This window comes from Triticum aestivum, chromosome 7D (assembly GCF_018294505.1).
Source record: "Triticum aestivum cultivar Chinese Spring chromosome 7D, IWGSC CS RefSeq v2.1, whole genome shotgun sequence".
Classification (NCBI taxonomy): domain Eukaryota; kingdom Viridiplantae; phylum Streptophyta; class Magnoliopsida; order Poales; family Poaceae; genus Triticum; species Triticum aestivum.
The window spans coordinates 112,644,394-112,649,111 of NC_057814.1; the positions used below are offsets into that span (position 1 = coordinate 112,644,394).

A 4,718-nucleotide genomic window follows, 5' to 3' on the forward strand; every position below is an offset into this window, starting at 1 on the left:
CCCAACCGCGCCGGTCCAGCTCCCACCGCCCTCGCCCAGCTCCGGACTGGGCCAGTCCCCACCGGGAGGACTTCTGATCCAGCAAGTCCGGTTTCCGCCGTCACCGTCCCCGATCCCGGCCTGGCTAACCGGGACGTCGCCACCGCCAGTTTACACAGAGGCCGGGGACCCACCGGTACCCACGCTGCAGTCTGGGGCCTCGTCTGGCTCCGCGAGGGCCTACGACGGCCTCCCCACCGTTGACCGGGCGCCGTCATCATCACTGCTCCGCACCGCCGAGCCGGTCGGCCATGGCGCGCCGACCCAGACTCCGCCACGGTTCGCCAAGATCGATTTCGCCACTTATGACGGCACGGAGGACCCACTTAACTGGCTCAACCAGTGTGAGCAGTTTTTCCGTGGCCAGCGCACGCTCGCGTCGGAGCGCACTTGGCTGACATCCTACCACCTCCGCGGTGCAGCCCAGACCTGGTACTACGCCCTCGAGCAGGACGAGGGCAGCATGCCCCCTTGGGAGCGGTTCCGCGAGCTCTGCCTCCTTCGCTTTGGGCCTCCGGTTCGCGGGAGCCGTCTGGCGGAGCTCGGCCGCCTTCCCTTCACCTCCACGGTGCAGGACTTCGCCGACCGTTTCCAGGCCCTGGCATGCCATGCGTCGGGCGTGACGGCGCAGCAGCGGGCCGACCTCTTTGTCGGTGGACTTCCGGATCACATCCGTGTGGACGTGGAGCTTCGGGGACCCCAGGATCTCCAGTCGGCCATGTACTACGCCCGTGCGTTCGAGCGCCGCGCGGTGGCCATCCAGCAGGAATCACCGTCCCGGACCGCTGGGTCGCTACCCGGGCCGGATTCCGCGCAGGGTCGGCCGGCGCAGGCTTCTGCGGCATCCCTCGCCGCGACCGCGGTGCGCCCGTTCCGCCGGCTCACCTCAGCCGAGCTACTCGAGCGTCGCCGCCAAGGGTTGTGCTTCAACTGCGATGAGCCCTACACGCCCGGCCATGCCTGCCCGCGACTCTTCTACCTGGAGGTTGCAGACTACATTCCGGAGGACGCCGTCGCCGCCGACCTGGCCGCCCCAGCTGTCGAGAAGGTGTTTGACGCTGGTTGATCGCCTCGAGGAGTTCCGCAAGCGCTTCCCCACCTTACAGCTCGAGGACGAGCTGTTTGTGCAGGCGGGGAGAAGTGTTATGGCCGGTTTAGCTAGGCCCACCGGGCAATCTTAGCCCACAAGTTATCTTAGGTTAATTCTTATGCAAGTTATCTAGGTTATAAATATAGGCTGTAAGACTCTTTTTGGAATTATAAGCAATAAGAATATTATTATCCCTATTGCCCGGCTCCCAGAGGAGCCGGAACCCTAGCCGCCTCTAACCCTAGCTGCCGCCGCCATCCTCCTCCTAGACGTCGCCCAGCCGCCGGCGCGCCCGCTCATCGCCGCGCCCTCCTCCATCCTTCCCCTACAACCTACGGAGCAGGTCCGGTAGGATCCCTGGTTCTGCCACACGCACGAAGCAGTCACCCGAAACCAAGGACCACCGCCGGCCACACTAGTCGCCATTTCCAGACGCCGCAGTTGCCCTCTCCTCCTGACTCCCGCCTGCTCGCTGGCACTGCAAGGGGAGAAGCCAAGCGAGCGAAGCAGCATAACTATGAGTATGTTCCTGAGGAGAAAGACGATCATATCCAGAACATGGGACACTGCTCAACACAGGACACTAGAGGGCTTCCACGATTACTCGTGGTGCTGCCTGGCAGTTGCTGCCATCGTACCGCCACCATATTATGGTGCTATCCACTACCACTCCTATTCGGAATCTTCTCCATCTCTCAGAACTAGGGCGCTGCCCATCTTCTTTCTCCTTGGTTTGCCATCATGACCAAATTTTGAAAGTTCCATATTTCCGCTTGTATGAAACATTTGCTGTCTGCAGGGTACCATTTTCAAATCCTTTGACCATCACCAAGATCCATGCCTCGTTTTTACTATCAAATCTGAGAGTGATTAAGGTGTGAAGGAGAGAGAACATGAGATGGCGAAATATGCTTCTGTCTGGGAGGAGCTAATTTTACCACAGAGAAGCTGTAGTTGGTTATTAAATGGTTTGGCCAACTTGTAGATACTTTGGCACTTTGCGCTGGGGGAAGTTGCATGCATGATTTTATCTAGCTGAGGTGGAACTATTAGCATGTAGTAATTTAGATGTGTGCACTGTGAGTGTCCTTAGAACATAGGCCAAGGATGCACAAAATCTATGAAATACTTGAACGACATGGTCTTAGGGATGGTACAAGAACATAGACCAAGGATGCACAAAATTTTCACTTTGGCCTTTATCAAGCCTGGCCGAGACCTGGCCTGGCCCGGGGTGTGATTAGGTTTACCTACTGCCCCACATGTGCAAAATCGTTTGACCTGGCCACGTTTGGACCAAAGTGAGCACACATGATGAGTTGTTTTGTATCAAGCAACGATTTGCGAGTTCGTGAATAGTGAGCATGCTGGATAAGTTTGTATTCCCAGCATATTTCGCTCCATGAGGATAGTTAACCCAATTAAAAGTTCAAAACTGCGACACTTATTATGGATTGGAGGGAGTAGCAAATACTATATTTATTGCCACCCAACCAACGTCACAGCATTATAATAAGTGTACAGGTTGGAGATACTGCAATAACTGTGCTGGTGATTTTCTCACCTTGACTTGCATGCCTTTCCACGAATATGGGCATATATTGTGAAATGGAGGGAACGTGGGGAGTAGTCATTCTCGTGGATACTCTGTGAATTCATTCGTGATTTCAACTTATACCGCCTCTTTACAAGTACATGTTGGTAAATGGCATTACGAATTAGTACCATAAAAATATTTGTAACAATAAATCTACTGATATTAAATTCATCTGAGTGTCAAGATGTTTCCCAGTATTTGGGGTGAGCATTTGACAAACCACATGCTGAACCATATATATTTTTTAGTTCACCACATCAGACCAGATTTTACAGCAGCTGTCCTTGTTTGAATCTGGTTTAAGTTACCAGTCTGTTGGATTTTTTGCTGCTAAATGGGGTGCAATGTAATGATACTTCAAATTCATGTTTAACCTGACATTTAAAAGGAAAACGATCAAATGTAGGCTATACTCATACAAAGAGTCAACATTGAATTATCTGGCACGCCTGAGATACGGACAAACTTTGTGGCTTTACCATAGTCAATGCACATTGTATGTAATGGCATACTTACTCGTTCATCTTGTTTCGACATTGTCTTGTCTACTGACAGCCAATGAACAAAAAGGAAAAGTTAACTGACATGACTTGAGTTATTTCCTTACTGTCTTGTGCCCATGTTGAGACTATAAATTTTATTAGATTAGCCAATATGATGCCTTTGTATTCATCATCTTCTAAGGACACATCCTGCAATATGTATCCATTATGATCACAGTGATGTTGTGGGTAAAAGTTTGAACCAGAAATAGCAGCCAAGTATCCTGGTGGTGGACTAGATGGGAGCATGAAGTGCATTGGACTAGTATAAAACACTTGTGTTTGGGCCATTTTTTCAGTTTTACTAGTTGAGAGCTAGCAATATTACGTCTTAAAGCTGCCTCTTTCTCAGTTAATGGTGCTCTGGTCACCTGTTATGCTACTTGAGTTGATTTATATGAATACAATTTGAGTTTTAAACCGTGTCCATACTTGAGGCGTAATTTATGCTCTGGACCTAGTTAGCTAGAATGCAGTTTATTTTACTAAAATAAGGCATATTTATTCTGCTTGCCTTCTACTGTAACAGTTATTTTAAATCAAGTCTAATGCTGCTCTGGACAAATATTTAACTGTGTGCTTATTTTCATTTCAGGACGCGGAGTCATCCAGATCGGCCATACTGAGATAGAGCATCATTTTGGTTGTAACGTCGTACTAGCAAGTTTAGCATTTCAATTCTCTGGTGCTTTATTGTGGAATATAGAGAACCGAGTCATTTTATACCGAGGATTTTAACTTGCAGTATTACTTGAACAATGGTAAATCCTAGCTGATATCTGTTCTCAGGCAGTAACACCGGCCAAGGATATTAACCGTGGACTTGTCTGGGTAATCTTATGATAGTATGGTGGGCTATAGCTAATATGTCATCTTTGTTAGTAACCCATGAGTTATTCATCAAACGGCTTGGTGAATGCTCTCTGCATCTTTGCTACCCATTGCCAGTCAGCTGGTCTGAGGAAAAGAGACGGAGGTGGTCTCTTTGTTGCTAGAGACGCAGCACACTAGTAGAAAAAGAGGCTTCCATACGCCCTCATTAGTCCCCAAAATAATCGAACCGCGACCAAAGGGGTCTTTAGTCGCGGTTCGGGAGGAGACCCGTGACCAACTATCTGGGCCCAGCGCGCTCGGTCGACGGCTGGCGGACGGGAGGGGCTTTAGTCCCGGTTGGCCTGGCCAACCGGGACTAAAGGTCCTCAGGCTGGCCCGAAGGCCTTTAGTCGCGGTTGGCCAGACCAACCGCGACTAAAGGTTAGTCCTTTAGTCGCGGTTGGCCAGACCAACCGGTACTAAATGCCTCATTTTCAAACTCTACCCCCCTGATCGCCTTTTCAGTTTTAGAAAAAACAAAAGAAAATGATGGAAATGTCAAAAAAATAAAATAAAATAAGTTTCCCATGTGATATGTGGTTTAGTTGTTGGAAAAATTAACAAATATGAATTTCGA

At 49.8% G+C, this 4,718-nt stretch overlaps 1 protein-coding gene across 1 annotated transcript in view; it reads left to right on the forward strand.

Annotated features, from left to right (window-relative positions):
* The window catches only part of LOC123164794 (probable dolichyl-diphosphooligosaccharide--protein glycosyltransferase subunit 3), a 7,668-nt gene extending 3,578 nt beyond the window's left edge, over window positions 1-4,090 (forward strand). The window contains exon 2 of the mRNA XM_044582362.1: window positions 3,864-4,090. The gene's annotated coding sequence lies outside the window, so the exon portion shown is untranslated. The remainder of the gene's footprint in view (window positions 1-3,863) is intronic.
* Window positions 4,091-4,718: the final 628 nt, after the last annotated feature.